The sequence below is a fragment of the Triturus cristatus genome, chromosome 9, assembly GCF_964204655.1.
Source record: "Triturus cristatus chromosome 9, aTriCri1.1, whole genome shotgun sequence".
NCBI lineage: Eukaryota > Metazoa > Chordata > Amphibia > Caudata > Salamandridae > Triturus > Triturus cristatus.
This window is the reverse complement of record NC_140592.1, coordinates 250,249,125-250,268,602: the sequence shown is the minus strand read 5'-3', so window position 1 is coordinate 250,268,602 and position 19,478 is coordinate 250,249,125. Positions and strand designations below refer to the sequence as shown.

Sequence of the window (19,478 nt, the reverse complement as noted above, 5' to 3'; positions counted from 1 at the left end):
TACATTGACCTGAGAAGCATTCCTTCCCACCCCCCAATTATGAGAATGCTATTCGAGGTCTACAAGGCAGACCATGGATCATGTTTACCCTATATGTGGCCTAGATTCAAATTATTAATGGAGCAACTTTATAGGCTATTAAATCATCATAAACATAAGAGATGTTCTATACAGTAAACAGCCTGAACTGATGTGTTTGAATGTACCCTCATTTGTGAAGATGAACAAAAAGGAGGTTGGTTAAAACATATTATCCCGTTCTCTAAGCTGAAAGTTTTTTTTGTTGTTTTTTTGCAGTTTTATACAGCAAACTTGACCGGCAAGTATTGGAGCGCTTTACCTGGGCATCGAGACTGGAACGTATTTCCTCGATTCCAAAGTGAGCAGCTCTGGCAGTAATTCCACGTACTCACCCTTTCTTTGTAGTGGGAAACACAATCAAACCTGTTTATTTCACAATGCCTGCTGTCCGACTCATGAAACACTTTGAACTTCAATCAAACAAGCAGCCCCTTTTGTCATTGATGGAGTTTCTGGTCCTCCTAGAGAACTGACTGCCACGAAAATGGAAAAGAAGAGTTTCCACGCCTCCCTTTTATGTCTTTTAAGCCTAGGAGGGGTGCGGGTGCTCCTCGAGAGAGTCTGGGCGCTGGAAGAAGCAAGGCTATGCGGAAAATAGCTCTTACTGTGAACTGTGCTTGCTACCAAACCATTACTCTATGGTAACTAAGTATTTTCAGAGAAACAATTATTCTAACTTCGCAGCATTGAAATGAAGATCTAGAAAAGAAGATTGGGTCTCCCAAAAAGGTACAGTAAACAGTGCCCTGAGACTCGTGCTGGGGTTGAGAAATGTTATATTTAAGTGCCAGAATAGGGCCTTGAAATATTGTGAAAGCTGAGAAATGATCATTCAGATACCTCATTAAACATCAGCTACAGTTCAATATGCAAAATCCTAAGGCAGAGCATTTTCCTAATATAACAAAATGATTGGATTTAGTGTAGCTTGCTAACTGTGACGAAAGCTCAGTGTGCTGTGGGAAAATAATTTTAAAACAACTTTTAGAAAAAATACCCATTGCAATTAATTCAAAGAACTGCTATAAAAGAGCTCAATTAGCAAAACTGATGTCCATGGATTACAGAAAACACTTACAACCACATCTAAAAGAAATAAAAGCAACGCAAATAAGTTGGTGGATGCTGAAGTTAAGACTTGGTCAAGTGCCCACTCTTTCAAAATTGAGAAAAAGTAATAAGGAAAGTGAAATAGCGGGATCCAGTCCCACCAAATGTCCCTTTTGTAATGACTGTGTACTGAAACAGGTTCTGCTAATCCTCTTCTGTGTAACTTTTGGCGAGCAGAGAAAGAGATTGCTATTGCCACTTTTTTATGAATCCAAGATTCATCACTTAAAATATTTGACAACATTTATTATGAGATGCAATAATATTTGCTTATGGATTGCATTGGGTACCTGTTAGACCTGGCATCATTGGCATGAGTCTCTCCTCCATTTTTTTCTGTTTGCCTCCTCTGTTTACGATGTTTTTGCTGGATTATTGCTTTGGGCACTGTGCCACTGCTGATCAGTGCCACAGTGCAAGTGCTCCCTATGTTAAATTGTTACATTGATTGGTGTTACCATGATTGGCTTGGTTGACTTACTGTTCAGTCCCTAGTCTAGTGCACTGAGTGTGCCAAGGGCGTGTAAGTTAACTGCTGCTGGTGGGCTTGCAGCACTGGTTGTGCCACCCACAGAAGCAGCGTGTAAAATGTGACTCAGGCCTGCCACCGCAGCGCCTGCGTGCAGTCCCTGACTGCCATGTCGACTTGGTAAGGAAACCTACTTACCAGTCTCTAAACCTTCACTTTGCCACATTTCGGACACCTCTATGGTAGGCCCTAGGGCAGGGTGCATTGTTGGTAAAAGGTAGGTCATGCCCTGATGTGTGTGGCATGACCTAATAGTGAATCACAGCCATTTTCGTTTTTCACTATTGAAGGGCTACCTGCCTCCAATAGGCCAGACTGGGCAGACTGATTATTAACTCCATTATAATCTATCTGACTCAGGGAGCATAGTAGCAAGTCAAGTTTAGTATCCCTGAACTCAGAATTTAATAACACACCCTTTAGGATGGATGGTTTTTAAATTCTATGTTTGAAAATAGCACTTTTAGAAAGTGGCTATTTTCTTGTCCAACTATCTACCGGTCTCTGCTGGTTTGGTGTGTGTGTCAGGGGCTGGGTGGCCCCAGAGGTCTGAGTGAGTCAGTGTGGGGTGAATGGGGCGTTTACACATAGAGTGAGGGAAGAGTAGCCTGCCCTGCCTGACACAATACAGGCTCCGCCTCCTGCTGGACGACTGATAGCCCTGCTCCTGCCAGTGACAATACTGGCTCCGCCTCCTGCTGGGCGGCTGAGGACTCTGCCCTGCTCAGTGAATAGGCCAGGTGCCTCTGCCTGGCAACACCCACAACAAACCTGAGATGGTGGGAATCGCCCTGCTTGGACAAAGGGAACAAAGGGAAAAAGGGGTATAAGAGAAGGACCCCTGAACCAAGAACTCAGATCACTTCTGACAAGGAAACCTGTACCAAGGACAAGAAGCCTGCTGATCTAAGGACTTGCCTCCCCTTTCTGCCAGAGTGCTGTTTTGCTGTGGAGGAACCTGAAAGCTGCTTCTTTATTTTTGCCAAGGAACAAGGAGAGAGGAACTTGGTGTGTACTCTCTGAACACTTGCTAGAAAATCTCCAAGGACTGGAAGAGTGCCAGTCTCCTGTTGAAGTCACAGGGCCAAAGGACTTCACCATCTACTGAATTGCTGAATTGCTGGAAAGTGTTGTTTCCAGTACACAAGGGAAAATCTGCAGTCTCGACGCCAGCAGCAACGCCAGTGAGCAGTGGGTATCGGCCCCGGCTCCAAGTGACCCCGTCTCGACGCCGGTATCGACGCCAGTGAGGAGTGAGTATCGGCTCTGCCTCCAAGCGACCCCGTCCCGACGCCGCTGCTGATCGCATCGACTCGACGCCCGTCTCGACGCCGTGAGCGCTGCTCCGGCCCGACATCCCTCGACGCCGCTGCGGATTGACCCGACTCCGAGGCACGATCGACGCCGACCTCGACGCCGACATCTCGACGCCGTGGATCATCGTTTCCTTCGTTTCTCAAGGTACTGTACTTGTGGGGTCTGTTGCGACTCCAGGCTCGACGTAGCGCTCCTCGCGGTCGACGCCGAACCTTGGGAATCCTGTAGACTCGACGTCGTGTGACTCCTGTGGGGGTTACATTGTTGCCAAAGAACTGTGCTCAGAAGAATACTTTGCTAAAGAACTATTTGCCAAGAAGAAACCTTACTTGAACTATTATTTTTCCTTCCAAAGAGTATTTATTACGACTGTGGTATATTTTTGTCGTTATTTGGTCTTGTGCTAAACCTTATATAAAGATCCTATTTTTATAATAACTTCGGTGTCGTGTCCATCTGTAGTGTATTCACTTTATTACTGTATGTGGTCATAAATGCTTAACACACTGCCTCTGAGATAAGCCTGTCTGCTCTGCCAAGCTACCAAGGGGGTAGCAGGGGTTATCTGAGTGTGTAATCCCCTTGCCCTGACTAGAGTTGGTTGGTCCCTATTTGTCAGAAGTGTATACCTCTGCCAACTAGAGACCGCCGGTTCTAACATTGGTGGTCAGCGGTGAGGATTTGAACTTTGCATTTATGACTCATGTGCAGTGATTAGTGTACGCTACATAGTGAAAGCAGACCATAACGCAGCCACAATCTGTTTTGGTAGGATATCCTATTTTTGTTCTCCGCTTTCCTGGAGCTTATTTTCTTAAACACTGCCAGTTTTGACCATGGAGAATGCCGGAGCTGCTACACCTGTGGAGAATGTTGTGGGGGAATTTGATAAGGAGAAGATAGATTCCTACACGCTAAAAGATCTAAAAGGATTTTGCAAGCAGTTTAAAGTTCCTACCACAGGTGTCTCAAAGAAAGAGGGCTTCCTCAAAGCGCTGAAGGCCTGGTTAGAGGCCAGAAATCCCTCTGATCCGGTGGTGGTACCGGAAGAGGAAGAAGAAGAGGAAGAGCCCACAGGTGGGCCAGTGTCATCTCCAGGCAGTAGTGCGTCCTCTAGGAGCCTTTCCCCCGAAGAATTAGAAGACAGGGAGAAGGAGAGGGGGTACAAGTTAGAAATGGCAAAACTTAAATTAGGAGGGCAGTTGGAATTAGAGAATGCGAGAAGCAAGAGAGAAGCTGAAATGGAGAGCAAAAGATTAGATTTTGAGAGAGAGAAATTAGCGTTTGAACGTGAGAAGATGGTGAGGGAGATGGAGCTTAAAACTAAGAGTTTAGAGTTGAATCCCTCTGGTGGCAGCACTCCATCCGTGCCTGCAGAAAGTAGGTTTTATTTTCCTAAAGATGTGATCAAGGATTACAGTAAGAATGAAGATATTAGCCAATGGTTTAAAGCATATGAGTTAGCATTGTTGGCCCACCGGGTCCCTGAGAAGGATTGGGGAACGGGGTTGTGGAGCCGCTTTACAAACGAGGGGAGAGATACCTTGTTGAGCCTTCCTGCTGAGGATAGGATGTCTTATACTCATATGAAAGATGCTTTAATGCTGAGATATGGCTTAACTCCAGAAAAGTACAGACAAACCTTTAGAGAATGTAAGAAGTTGCCTGGTACTACGTGGGTTGAATATGTGTCTTTTTTCTGCAGAACCATGGATGGTTGGATAAAGGGTAGCAAGGTTGATAGTTATGATGCTCTTTATGATTTGTTTGCTTGGGAGCACTTGTCTAATAACTGTTTTCCAGAGCTACGCCAGCACCTTGTTGACAGCAAGCTATCTAACCCTAGAAAACTTGCTGAGGAGGCGGACCGCTGGGTCAGTACCAGGGTCCACAAGGGTCCAGTGGGAGACTCAGCCAAAGGTGGGCAGGGTCCCCAGCAGAAGAGTGGGGGGGACAGGGGTAAACAGAGGGAGTTTCAGAAAGGGCCCCAAAGTAGTCCCCAAGGGAACCAAGGGAAGGGTTCCCAGCCTCCCCCTGTAAAGAAGCCAGAGGCCCCGACAGGTAAACCTGTTCACAGGGGCCCCATGACCTGCTATGCCTGTAAGCAGGTGGGACACCGTTATTATGATCCCCAGTGTCCCATGAAGGATTCGAATGCGCCGCCGCGTGCACCCCCTCGTCAGGTAGCGAGTGTAGCCCTGGGAGGGGAGGAGATGGGTGCCCCCGGTGGGTGGGGTCCCGCAGAAATGTCCCTGGTCTCTTTAGGAGACGTGGAAATGGTCCCTCCAACCCCTCTGCCTAGTAACACTAAGAAATATAGGCAGTGGGTGACCATTAATGGCCATAGGGTGGAAGCTCTCAGAGACACCGGAGCGAGTGTGACAGCTGTCAAGTGTCACTTGGTGTCCAGAGAGCAGGTGGTCCCTCATGCATTCTACCCCGTTGTAGCTGCTGACAACTCACAGAGTAAGTGTGAGGTAGCTCAAGTTCCTTTTGAGTGGGGGGGGGTCTCAGGTACTCTTCAGGTTGCTGTGAGGCCCGCCATGCCTGTTGATTGTCTCTTGGGCAATGATTTGGAGGACTCCCCTTGGGCTAAGGTGGAGAGAAAAGCGCATCTGGAAATGTTGGGTCTGCCTGAGTGGGTGTGTGCGACCACCCGGTCCATGTCAGTCAGTAAGGGTGTTGATGGGGGCCCGGAGCCTGAAAGTATGGCCCAGGTCCCAACCGCGAAGAGAAGAGGCAGGGGGCGCGGGAAACCGTCCCCCATCGTTCCCGCGGTCCAGGAGGGAGCAGACTCTGAGGGGGATGCCCTGGAACCGACAGGAGAACAAGTGGCCGAACTGGGAGACCTGCCCGAGCTGACCCATTGGCAGCAGGATGGTGGTCCCTCCAGGGAGGAATTTTGTGCTGAACAGAAAGTGTGCCCTTCTCTTGTGGGTATGAGGCAGCAGGCCTCAGCCCAAACGACAGGTGATCAGTCAGGATCACATTGGGTCTACTGGGAGAACGGCCTCCTGTATAGCGAGCCTAAGGCTGCTGAGCCTGGGTCAGCCCGTGTGCTGGTGGTACCCCAGCGCTTCAGAGCCTTCCTACTGGGGTTGGCTCATGACGTTCCGTTAGCTGGACATCTGGGGCAGGACAAGACCTATGACAGGCTTGTCACCCATTTTTATTGGCCTCAGATGAGAAGGGATTCAGATATCCATTGTAGGACCTGTCAAACTTGCCAGGCAAGTGGGAAAAGTGGGCGGAAGCAGAAGGCTCCCCTCCAACCTTTTCCCGTCGTCAGTACCCCCTTTGAGCGAGTGGGAATTGACATTGTGGGGCCACTGGACCCCAAGACAGCCATGGGCAACAGGTTTATCCTGGTCTTGGTGGACCATGCCACCCGGTACCCGGAAGCCATCCCTCTCCGAACAGTGACGGCCCCCGTGGTGGGACGGGCACTGATGGGTGTTTTCTCCCGCATGGGGTTCCCCAGAGAGGTGGTGTCAGACCGAGGCACCAACTTCATTTCGAATTATATGAAGTCTCTGTGGAAGGAGTGTGGGGTAACCTACAAGTTTACCACTCCTTACCACCCTCAAGGTAATGGGCTGGTTGAGAGATTCAACCGGACCCTAAAAGGCATGATCATGGGTCTTGAAGAACCAATGAGGCGTAAATGGGACGTCCTCTTGCCATGCCTGCTGTTTGCTTACCGTGAGGTGCCACAGAAGTCTCTAGGGTTTAGCCCCTTTGAGCTTTTGTATGGTCACCCGGTAAGAGGACCTTTGAGTCTGGTCAAAGAAGGCTGGGAGCAATCTCCCAGGAAACCTCCCCAGGATGTATATAGTTACATGCTGGCCTTTAGGAACCAGACTCGGCGCTTCAGAGATCTTGCTCAGGCAAATCTGGAGGCCAGCCAGGAAGAGATGAAGCGGTGGTACGATCAGAATGCCACTCTGGTTGAGCTTCAACCTGGTCAGAAAGTTTGGGTCATGGCCCCTGTGGAACCTTGTGCGCTCAAGGACAGGTGGACTGGACCGTTTGAGGTTGTGGAGAAGAAGAGCGATGTCACCTACTTGGTGGACTTGAAATCTCCCAGGAACCCCTTAAGGGTCCTGCATGTCAACCGGTTAAAGCCCCACTTAGAAAGGTCCGAAGTGGGCATGCTCCTTGCCACAGATGCTGGGATGGAGGAGGAGAGTGAGCCTCTTCCTGACCTCCTGTGTGCAAAAGAAAAAGATGGGTCAGTGGATGGTGTTGTCCTCTCTGACACACTGACCCCTGAGCAGCAGCAAGATTGTCGCCATCTGTTGGTACAATTCCCTGATCTGTTCTCCTTGATCCCTGGTGTCACTCAGTGGTGTGTCCATGATGTGGACACTGGGGACAGCACTCCTGTGAGGCACAAGGCCTACAGGGTGACTGACAAGGTCAGAGCATACATCAAGGAGGAGGTCTCCAAGATGTTTGCCTTAGGGGTGGTTGAGTCCTCTAGCAGTCCTTGGGCCAGCCCAGTGGTCTTGGTCCCAAAGGCTGCAGCGCCTGGTGCTTCACCAGAACTTCGGTTCTGTGTGGATTACCGAGGACTCAATTCGGTCACCAAGACTGACGCGCACCCCATCCCCAGAGCTGATGAGCTCATCGATCGGTTGGGGGCTGCCCGGTACCTTAGTACGTTTGATCTAACGTCTGGGTACTGGCAGATCGCCTTGACTGATGGGGCAAAAGAGAGGTCTGCATTCTCCACACCAGATGGGCACTACCAGTTCCGTGTGATGCCCTTTGGGATGAAGAATGCCCCTGCCACATTCCAGAGGTTGGTTAACCAGGTATTGGCCGGGCTGGAAGATTTCAGCGCCGCCTACCTGGACGATATAGCAGTGTTCAGCGCCAGCTGGGAGGAACACTTGCGCCACCTCCAGGAAGTGTTGTTGGCCCTGCGCAGAGCAGGCCTCACAATCAAGGCTAGTAAGTGCCAGATTGGGCAGGGTTCAGTGGTGTACTTGGGACACCAAGTAGGGAGCGGCAAGGTGGCCCCCCTGCAACCCAAGATAGATACCATCCTGGCTTGGGAACCGCCCAAAACCCAGACTCAGGTGAGAGCCTTCTTGGGTCTCACGGGTTACTACAGGAGGTTTGTCAAGGGGTATGGCAACATTGTGCACCCCTTGACCTCGCTGACTTCCAGGAAGCAGCCGAGACTTGTGATCTGGACTGACGCCTGTCAGAACGCCTTTGACACCCTGAAAACTGCAATGTGTACAGCACCGGTCCTCCAGGCACCCGACTTTTCAAAAGAATTCATTGTCCAGACAGACGCTTCAGAGCATGGTGTGGGGGCTGTTCTGGCACAGATGAATGAGGAGGGCCGAGACTTACCTGTAGCCTTCATCAGCCGGAGGTTACTTCCCAGGGAACAAAGGTGGAGTGCGATAGAGCGTGAGGCATTTGCTGTGGTCTGGGCGCTGAAGAAGCTAAGACCCTACCTGTTTGGGACTCACTTCCGGGTTCAGACAGACCACAGGCCCCTCAGATGGTTAATGCAGATGAGAGGTGAGAACCCAAAGCTGTTGAGGTGGTCCATTTCCCTACAGGGGATGGACTTTACGGTGGAACACCGCCCTGGTACAGATCACGCCAATGCTGATGGTCTGTCCAGATTTTTCCGCCTTAGTGATGAGGACTCCCTGGGTGAAGGGTAGTTCTCCCCACATTTCAGCTGGAGGGGACACGTGTTAGACCTGGCATCATTGGCATGAGTCTCTCCTCCATTTTTTTCTGTTTGCCTCCTCTGTTTACGATGTTTTTGCTGGATTATTGCTTTGGGCACTGTGCCACTGCTGATCAGTGCCACAGTGCAAGTGCTCCCTATGTTAAATTGTTACATTGATTGGTGTTACCATGATTGGCTTGGTTGACTTACTGTTCAGTCCCTAGTCTAGTGCACTGAGTGTGCCAAGGGCGTGTAAGTTAACTGCTGCTGGTGGGCTTGCAGCACTGGTTGTGCCACCCACAGAAGCAGCGTGTAAAATGTGACTCAGGCCTGCCACCGCAGCGCCTGCGTGCAGTCCCTGACTGCCATGTCGACTTGGTAAGGAAACCTACTTACCAGTCTCTAAACCTTCACTTTGCCACATTTCGGACACCTCTATGGTAGGCCCTAGGGCAGGGTGCATTGTTGGTAAAAGGTAGGTCATGCCCTGATGTGTGTGGCATGACCTAATAGTGAATCACAGCCATTTTCGTTTTTCACTATTGAAGGGCTACCTGCCTCCAATAGGCCAGACTGGGCAGACTGATTATTAACTCCATTATAATCTATCTGACTCAGGGAGCATAGTAGCAAGTCAAGTTTAGTATCCCTGAACTCAGAATTTAATAACACACCCTTTAGGATGGATGGTTTTTAAATTCTATGTTTGAAAATAGCACTTTTAGAAAGTGGCTATTTTCTTGTCCAACTATCTACCGGTCTCTGCTGGTTTGGTGTGTGTGTCAGGGGCTGGGTGGCCCCAGAGGTCTGAGTGAGTCAGTGTGGGGTGAATGGGGCGTTTACACATAGAGTGAGGGAAGAGTAGCCTGCCCTGCCTGACACAATACAGGCTCCGCCTCCTGCTGGGCGACTGATAGCCCTGCTCCTGCCAGTGACAATACTGGCTCCGCCTCCTGCTGGGCGGCTGAGGACTCTGCCCTGCTCAGTGAATAGGCCAGGTGCCTCTGCCTGGCAACACCCACAACAAACCTGAGATGGTGGGAATCGCCCTGCTTGGACAAAGGGAACAAAGGGAAAAAGGGGTATAAGAGAAGGACCCCTGAACCAAGAACTCAGATCACTTCTGACAAGGAAACCTGTACCAAGGACAAGAAGCCTGCTGATCTAAGGACTTGCCTCCCCTTTCTGCCAGAGTGCTGTTTTGCTGTGGAGGAACCTGAAAGCTGCTTCTTTATTTTTGCCAAGGAACAAGGAGAGAGGAACTTGGTGTGTACTCTCTGAACACTTGCTAGAAAATCTCCAAGGACTGGAAGAGTGCCAGTCTCCTGTTGAAGTCACAGGGCCAAAGGACTTCACCATCTACTGAATTGCTGAATTGCTGGAAAGTGTTGTTTCCAGTACACAAGGGAAAATCTGCAGTCTCGACGCCAGCAGCAACGCCAGTGAGCAGTGGGTATCGGCCCCGGCTCCAAGTGACCCCGTCTCGACGCCGGTATCGACGCCAGTGAGGAGTGAGTATCGGCTCTGCCTCCAAGCGACCCCGTCCCGACGCCGCTGCTGATCGCATCGACTCGACGCCCGTCTCGACGCCGTGAGCGCTGCTCCGGCCCGACATCCCTCGACGCCGCTGCGGATTGACCCGACTCCGAGGCACGATCGACGCCGACCTCGACGCCGACATCTCGACGCCGTGGATCATCGTTTCCTTCGTTTCTCAAGGTACTGTACTTGTGGGGTCTGTTGCGACTCCAGGCTCGACGTAGCGCTCCTCGCGGTCGACGCCGAACCTTGGGAATCCTGTAGACTCGACGTCGTGTGACTCCTGTGGGGGTTACATTGTTGCCAAAGAACTGTGCTCAGAAGAATACTTTGCTAAAGAACTATTTGCCAAGAAGAAACCTTACTTGAACTATTATTTTTCCTTCCAAAGAGTATTTATTACGACTGGTATATTTTTGTCGTTATTTGGTCTTGTGCTAAACCTTATATAAAGATCCTATTTTTATAATAACTTCGGTGTCGTGTCCATCTGTAGTGTATTCACTTTATTACTGTATGTGGTCATAAATGCTTAACACACTGCCTCTGAGATAAGCCTGTCTGCTCTGCCAAGCTACCAAGGGGGTAGCAGGGGTTATCTGAGTGTGTAATCCCCTTGCCCTGACTAGAGTTGGTTGGTCCCTATTTGTCAGAAGTGTATACCTCTGCCAACTAGAGACCGCCGGTTCTAACATTGGTGGTCAGCGGTGAGGATTTGAACTTTGCATTTATGACTCATGTGCAGTGATTAGTGTACGCTACATAGTGAAAGCAGACCATAACGCAGCCACAATCTGTTTTGGTAGGATATCCTATTTTTGTTCTCCGCTTTCCTGGAGCTTATTTTCTTAAACACTGCCAGTTTTGACCATGGAGAATGCCGGAGCTGCTACACCTGTGGAGAATGTTGTGGGGGAATTTGATAAGGAGAAGATAGATTCCTACACGCTAAAAGATCTAAAAGGATTTTGCAAGCAGTTTAAAGTTCCTACCACAGGTGTCTCAAAGAAAGAGGGCTTCCTCAAAGCGCTGAAGGCCTGGTTAGAGGCCAGAAATCCCTCTGATCCGGTGGTGGTACCGGAAGAGGAAGAAGAAGAGGAAGAGCCCACAGGTGGGCCAGTGTCATCTCCAGGCAGTAGTGCGTCCTCTAGGAGCCTTTCCCCCGAAGAATTAGAAGACAGGGAGAAGGAGAGGGGGTACAAGTTAGAAATGGCAAAACTTAAATTAGGAGGGCAGTTGGAATTAGAGAATGCGAGAAGCAAGAGAGAAGCTGAAATGGAGAGCAAAAGATTAGATTTTGAGAGAGAGAAATTAGCGTTTGAACGTGAGAAGATGGTGAGGGAGATGGAGCTTAAAACTAAGAGTTTAGAGTTGAATCCCTCTGGTGGCAGCACTCCATCCGTGCCTGCAGAAAGTAGGTTTTATTTTCCTAAAGATGTGATCAAGGATTACAGTAAGAATGAAGATATTAGCCAATGGTTTAAAGCATATGAGTTAGCATTGTTGGCCCACCGGGTCCCTGAGAAGGATTGGGGAACGGGGTTGTGGAGCCGCTTTACAAACGAGGGGAGAGATACCTTGTTGAGCCTTCCTGCTGAGGATAGGATGTCTTATACTCATATGAAAGATGCTTTAATGCTGAGATATGGCTTAACTCCAGAAAAGTACAGACAAACCTTTAGAGAATGTAAGAAGTTGCCTGGTACTACGTGGGTTGAATATGTGTCTTTTTTCTGCAGAACCATGGATGGTTGGATAAAGGGTAGCAAGGTTGATAGTTATGATGCTCTTTATGATTTGTTTGCTTGGGAGCACTTGTCTAATAACTGTTTTCCAGAGCTACGCCAGCACCTTGTTGACAGCAAGCTATCTAACCCTAGAAAACTTGCTGAGGAGGCGGACCGCTGGGTCAGTACCAGGGTCCACAAGGGTCCAGTGGGAGACTCAGCCAAAGGTGGGCAGGGTCCCCAGCAGAAGAGTGGGGGGGACAGGGGTAAACAGAGGGAGTTTCAGAAAGGGCCCCAAAGTAGTCCCCAAGGGAACCAAGGGAAGGGTTCCCAGCCTCCCCCTGTAAAGAAGCCAGAGGCCCCGACAGGTAAACCTGTTCACAGGGGCCCCATGACCTGCTATGCCTGTAAGCAGGTGGGACACCGTTATTATGATCCCCAGTGTCCCATGAAGGATTCGAATGCGCCGCCGCGTGCACCCCCTCGTCAGGTAGCGAGTGTAGCCCTGGGAGGGGAGGAGATGGGTGCCCCCGGTGGGTGGGGTCCCGCAGAAATGTCCCTGGTCTCTTTAGGAGACGTGGAAATGGTCCCTCCAACCCCTCTGCCTAGTAACACTAAGAAATATAGGCAGTGGGTGACCATTAATGGCCATAGGGTGGAAGCTCTCAGAGACACCGGAGCGAGTGTGACAGCTGTCAAGTGTCACTTGGTGTCCAGAGAGCAGGTGGTCCCTCATGCATTCTACCCCGTTGTAGCTGCTGACAACTCACAGAGTAAGTGTGAGGTAGCTCAAGTTCCTTTTGAGTGGGGGGGGGTCTCAGGTACTCTTCAGGTTGCTGTGAGGCCCGCCATGCCTGTTGATTGTCTCTTGGGCAATGATTTGGAGGACTCCCCTTGGGCTAAGGTGGAGAGAAAAGCGCATCTGGAAATGTTGGGTCTGCCTGAGTGGGTGTGTGCGACCACCCGGTCCATGTCAGTCAGTAAGGGTGTTGATGGGGGCCCGGAGCCTGAAAGTATGGCCCAGGTCCCAACCGCGAAGAGAAGAGGCAGGGGGCGCGGGAAACCGTCCCCCATCGTTCCCGCGGTCCAGGAGGGAGCAGACTCTGAGGGGGATGCCCTGGAACCGACAGGAGAACAAGTGGCCGAACTGGGAGACCTGCCCGAGCTGACCCATTGGCAGCAGGATGGTGGTCCCTCCAGGGAGGAATTTTGTGCTGAACAGAAAGTGTGCCCTTCTCTTGTGGGTATGAGGCAGCAGGCCTCAGCCCAAACGACAGGTGATCAGTCAGGATCACATTGGGTCTACTGGGAGAACGGCCTCCTGTATAGCGAGCCTAAGGCTGCTGAGCCTGGGTCAGCCCGTGTGCTGGTGGTACCCCAGCGCTTCAGAGCCTTCCTACTGGGGTTGGCTCATGACGTTCCGTTAGCTGGACATCTGGGGCAGGACAAGACCTATGACAGGCTTGTCACCCATTTTTATTGGCCTCAGATGAGAAGGGATTCAGATATCCATTGTAGGACCTGTCAAACTTGCCAGGCAAGTGGGAAAAGTGGGCGGAAGCAGAAGGCTCCCCTCCAACCTTTTCCCGTCGTCAGTACCCCCTTTGAGCGAGTGGGAATTGACATTGTGGGGCCACTGGACCCCAAGACAGCCATGGGCAACAGGTTTATCCTGGTCTTGGTGGACCATGCCACCCGGTACCCGGAAGCCATCCCTCTCCGAACAGTGACGGCCCCCGTGGTGGGACGGGCACTGATGGGTGTTTTCTCCCGCATGGGGTTCCCCAGAGAGGTGGTGTCAGACCGAGGCACCAACTTCATTTCGAATTATATGAAGTCTCTGTGGAAGGAGTGTGGGGTAACCTACAAGTTTACCACTCCTTACCACCCTCAAGGTAATGGGCTGGTTGAGAGATTCAACCGGACCCTAAAAGGCATGATCATGGGTCTTGAAGAACCAATGAGGCGTAAATGGGACGTCCTCTTGCCATGCCTGCTGTTTGCTTACCGTGAGGTGCCACAGAAGTCTCTAGGGTTTAGCCCCTTTGAGCTTTTGTATGGTCACCCGGTAAGAGGACCTTTGAGTCTGGTCAAAGAAGGCTGGGAGCAATCTCCCAGGAAACCTCCCCAGGATGTATATAGTTACATGCTGGCCTTTAGGAACCAGACTCGGCGCTTCAGAGATCTTGCTCAGGCAAATCTGGAGGCCAGCCAGGAAGAGATGAAGCGGTGGTACGATCAGAATGCCACTCTGGTTGAGCTTCAACCTGGTCAGAAAGTTTGGGTCATGGCCCCTGTGGAACCTTGTGCGCTCAAGGACAGGTGGACTGGACCGTTTGAGGTTGTGGAGAAGAAGAGCGATGTCACCTACTTGGTGGACTTGAAATCTCCCAGGAACCCCTTAAGGGTCCTGCATGTCAACCGGTTAAAGCCCCACTTAGAAAGGTCCGAAGTGGGCATGCTCCTTGCCACAGATGCTGGGATGGAGGAGGAGAGTGAGCCTCTTCCTGACCTCCTGTGTGCAAAAGAAAAAGATGGGTCAGTGGATGGTGTTGTCCTCTCTGACACACTGACCCCTGAGCAGCAGCAAGATTGTCGCCATCTGTTGGTACAATTCCCTGATCTGTTCTCCTTGATCCCTGGTGTCACTCAGTGGTGTGTCCATGATGTGGACACTGGGGACAGCACTCCTGTGAGGCACAAGGCCTACAGGGTGACTGACAAGGTCAGAGCATACATCAAGGAGGAGGTCTCCAAGATGTTTGCCTTAGGGGTGGTTGAGTCCTCTAGCAGTCCTTGGGCCAGCCCAGTGGTCTTGGTCCCAAAGGCTGCAGCGCCTGGTGCTTCACCAGAACTTCGGTTCTGTGTGGATTACCGAGGACTCAATTCGGTCACCAAGACTGACGCGCACCCCATCCCCAGAGCTGATGAGCTCATCGATCGGTTGGGGGCTGCCCGGTACCTTAGTACGTTTGATCTAACGTCTGGGTACTGGCAGATCGCCTTGACTGATGGGGCAAAAGAGAGGTCTGCATTCTCCACACCAGATGGGCACTACCAGTTCCGTGTGATGCCCTTTGGGATGAAGAATGCCCCTGCCACATTCCAGAGGTTGGTTAACCAGGTATTGGCCGGGCTGGAAGATTTCAGCGCCGCCTACCTGGACGATATAGCAGTGTTCAGCGCCAGCTGGGAGGAACACTTGCGCCACCTCCAGGAAGTGTTGTTGGCCCTGCGCAGAGCAGGCCTCACAATCAAGGCTAGTAAGTGCCAGATTGGGCAGGGTTCAGTGGTGTACTTGGGACACCAAGTAGGGAGCGGCAAGGTGGCCCCCCTGCAACCCAAGATAGATACCATCCTGGCTTGGGAACCGCCCAAAACCCAGACTCAGGTGAGAGCCTTCTTGGGTCTCACGGGTTACTACAGGAGGTTTGTCAAGGGGTATGGCAACATTGTGCACCCCTTGACCTCGCTGACTTCCAGGAAGCAGCCGAGACTTGTGATCTGGACTGACGCCTGTCAGAACGCCTTTGACACCCTGAAAACTGCAATGTGTACAGCACCGGTCCTCCAGGCACCCGACTTTTCAAAAGAATTCATTGTCCAGACAGACGCTTCAGAGCATGGTGTGGGGGCTGTTCTGGCACAGATGAATGAGGAGGGCCGAGACTTACCTGTAGCCTTCATCAGCCGGAGGTTACTTCCCAGGGAACAAAGGTGGAGTGCGATAGAGCGTGAGGCATTTGCTGTGGTCTGGGCGCTGAAGAAGCTAAGACCCTACCTGTTTGGGACTCACTTCCGGGTTCAGACAGACCACAGGCCCCTCAGATGGTTAATGCAGATGAGAGGTGAGAACCCAAAGCTGTTGAGGTGGTCCATTTCCCTACAGGGGATGGACTTTACGGTGGAACACCGCCCTGGTACAGATCACGCCAATGCTGATGGTCTGTCCAGATTTTTCCGCCTTAGTGATGAGGACTCCCTGGGTGAAGGGTAGTTCTCCCCACATTTCAGCTGGAGGGGACACGTGTTAGACCTGGCATCATTGGCATGAGTCTCTCCTCCATTTTTTTCTGTTTGCCTCCTCTGTTTACGATGTTTTTGCTGGATTATTGCTTTGGGCACTGTGCCACTGCTGATCAGTGCCACAGTGCAAGTGCTCCCTATGTTAAATTGTTACATTGATTGGTGTTACCATGATTGGCTTGGTTGACTTACTGTTCAGTCCCTAGTCTAGTGCACTGAGTGTGCCAAGGGCGTGTAAGTTAACTGCTGCTGGTGGGCTTGCAGCACTGGTTGTGCCACCCACAGAAGCAGCGTGTAAAATGTGACTCAGGCCTGCCACCGCAGCGCCTGCGTGCAGTCCCTGACTGCCATGTCGACTTGGTAAGGAAACCTACTTACCAGTCTCTAAACCTTCACTTTGCCACATTTCGGACACCTCTATGGTAGGCCCTAGGGCAGGGTGCATTGTTGGTAAAAGGTAGGTCATGCCCTGATGTGTGTGGCATGACCTAATAGTGAATCACAGCCATTTTCGTTTTTCACTATTGAAGGGCTACCTGCCTCCAATAGGCCAGACTGGGCAGACTGATTATTAACTCCATTATAATCTATCTGACTCAGGGAGCATAGTAGCAAGTCAAGTTTAGTATCCCTGAACTCAGAATTTAATAACACACCCTTTAGGATGGATGGTTTTTAAATTCTATGTTTGAAAATAGCACTTTTAGAAAGTGGCTATTTTCTTGTCCAACTATCTACCGGTCTCTGCTGGTTTGGTGTGTGTGTCAGGGGCTGGGTGGCCCCAGAGGTCTGAGTGAGTCAGTGTGGGGTGAATGGGGCGTTTACACATAGAGTGAGGGAAGAGTAGCCTGCCCTGCCTGACACAATACAGGCTCCGCCTCCTGCTGGGCGACTGATAGCCCTGCTCCTGCCAGTGACAATACTGGCTCCGCCTCCTGCTGGGCGGCTGAGGACTCTGCCCTGCTCAGTGAATAGGCCAGGTGCCTCTGCCTGGCAACACCCACAACAAACCTGAGATGGTGGGAATCGCCCTGCTTGGACAAAGGGAACAAAGGGAAAAAGGGGTATAAGAGAAGGACCCCTGAACCAAGAACTCAGATCACTTCTGACAAGGAAACCTGTACCAAGGACAAGAAGCCTGCTGATCTAAGGACTTGCCTCCCCTTTCTGCCAGAGTGCTGTTTTGCTGTGGAGGAACCTGAAAGCTGCTTCTTTATTTTTGCCAAGGAACAAGGAGAGAGGAACTTGGTGTGTACTCTCTGAACACTTGCTAGAAAATCTCCAAGGACTGGAAGAGTGCCAGTCTCCTGTTGAAGTCACAGGGCCAAAGGACTTCACCATCTACTGAATTGCTGAATTGCTGGAAAGTGTTGTTTCCAGTACACAAGGGAAAATCTGCAGTCTCGACGCCAGCAGCAACGCCAGTGAGCAGTGGGTATCGGCCCCGGCTCCAAGTGACCCCGTCTCGACGCCGGTATCGACGCCAGTGAGGAGTGAGTATCGGCTCTGCCTCCAAGCGACCCCGTCCCGACGCCGCTGCTGATCGCATCGACTCGACGCCCGTCTCGACGCCGTGAGCGCTGCTCCGGCCCGACATCCCTCGACGCCGCTGCGGATTGACCCGACTCCGAGGCACGATCGACGCCGACCTCGACGCCGACATCTCGACGCCGTGGATCATCGTTTCCTTCGTTTCTCAAGGTACTGTACTTGTGGGGTCTGTTGCGACTCCAGGCTCGACGTAGCGCTCCTCGCGGTCGACGCCGAACCTTGGGAATCCTGTAGACTCGACGTCGTGTGACTCCTGTGGGGGTTACATTGTTGCCAAAGAACTGTGCTCAGAAGAATACTTTGCTAAAGAACTATTTGCCAAGAAGAAACCTTACTTGAACTATTATTTTTCCTTCCAAAGAGTATTTATTACGACTGTGGTATATTTTTGTCGTTATTTGGTCTTGTGCTAAACCTTATATAAAGATCCTATTTTTATAATAACTTCGGTGTCGTGTCCATCTGTAGTGTATTCACTTTATTACTGTATGTGGTCATAAATGCTTAACACACTGCCTCTGAGATAAGCCTGTCTGCTCTGCCAAGCTACCAAGGGGGTAGCAGGGGTTATCTGAGTGTGTAATCCCCTTGCCCTGACTAGAGTTGGTTGGTCCCTATTTGTCAGAAGTGTATACCTCTGCCAACTAGAGACCGCCGGTTCTAACAGTACCTATATAGGAACTGTTATGAATATTATGGAATAAGACAAGGAGGACGTTAGGTAAATGGTTACAGTAGACGATTCTTTGCTCTTTATTCCTGATTATTATCCTGCTGAACATGAGAATGAGGAAGTATACACAATCTTTAGAACATAGGTTTTTATGGCAGAGGGTACATAGTGTTCTATAGATTCAATGGCAGACAGCACTTTATAATGTTTTATAAGAATTCTATCTTAAAACGCAGAAGCTTATTTGAATAACAAAAGAAAGGAAAAACTATGAATGCCAAGCTAGGGTGGAAATCTTGTATTGAAATTGTTGTTGTTTTGTCTATTCTCTCAGCAAACAAGAAAATAAAAACTACACTGGCTAAAAACATCAATTAGTTTCTGTTTCCTCTGCATCATGGCAAATTATTCTATGGCCAAAGTACCCTTCCTTTATTGGGATTATGTTTTTCTTTATGCTTGTGAAAAAGCTAAGTATTTAATTAATGCTTGTTACACCCTACTCTTTCTGCAAATCACCAATGTGTCACCTCTAAGAGCGCTGATGAAATTGACATCCCTTTGTTTTCACTTTGCCTCCCTGTTGATGGCGGGCATACCAGCGGGCCATCTCCCCCATGCCTGACTGTATTTGTGTTTGTTTATTGTTTCAATTAATTAATTAATTAAAATTGTTACAAAAAAAGACTGGTTGGAGGTCTCTCCGCCCAGACACTTTTCAATCATAAATAAAACATGGTCATTTCATGTAACAAAACTGTTGACATGCCTGACTGTCACCTGGGCAGGATTTGACTGAACACTGGGTCTGGTGGAATTCCCCCAGATGACTCTTAGGGCCTGATTTGAATCTTGGCAGACAGGATACTCCATCACAAATGTAACGGATATTCTGTCCGACGTATTACAAGTTCCATAGAGAATAATGAAAATATATTTTGGTGGATGGGATATCCATCACGCTTGTGACGGAGTAACCCTGTCCGCCAAACTTTTAATCAGGCCCTTACTCCTCATTGCATGATTAAGGCAAAATGGGTTGAACCCCCTCTTCTTGCTCACTAGTTAGTAGCCTGATGTTTCCTTTCTATGAGCAAGCTGGCCACGGTAGGTCGTCCACCCCCATTACTCTCTTTGAGGGATGTAGTGTACACTGGTAACTAAACCCCGACCAATGGGAGTGTTTGTTGCTTGTTTGGGCATTTAGAGCTGCCCTGGGGATGG

At 50.2% G+C, this 19,478-nt stretch overlaps 1 long non-coding RNA gene across 4 annotated transcripts in view; it reads left to right on the top strand.

The window, feature by feature from the left end:
• LOC146797694 (uncharacterized) overlaps nt 1–19,478 on the top strand; it is a 137,755-nt gene that overhangs the window by 37,592 nt on the left and 80,685 nt on the right. For 2 of the 4 annotated variants that reach the window (XR_014969025.1, XR_014969026.1), the window contains exon 3: nt 298–810. This is a non-coding gene — a long non-coding RNA (uncharacterized LOC146797694). Of the gene's footprint in view, nt 1–297; nt 1,478–19,478 lie in introns of those variants that run through there. The other 2 variants (XR_014969024.1, XR_014969023.1) reach the window with 1 other exon arrangement.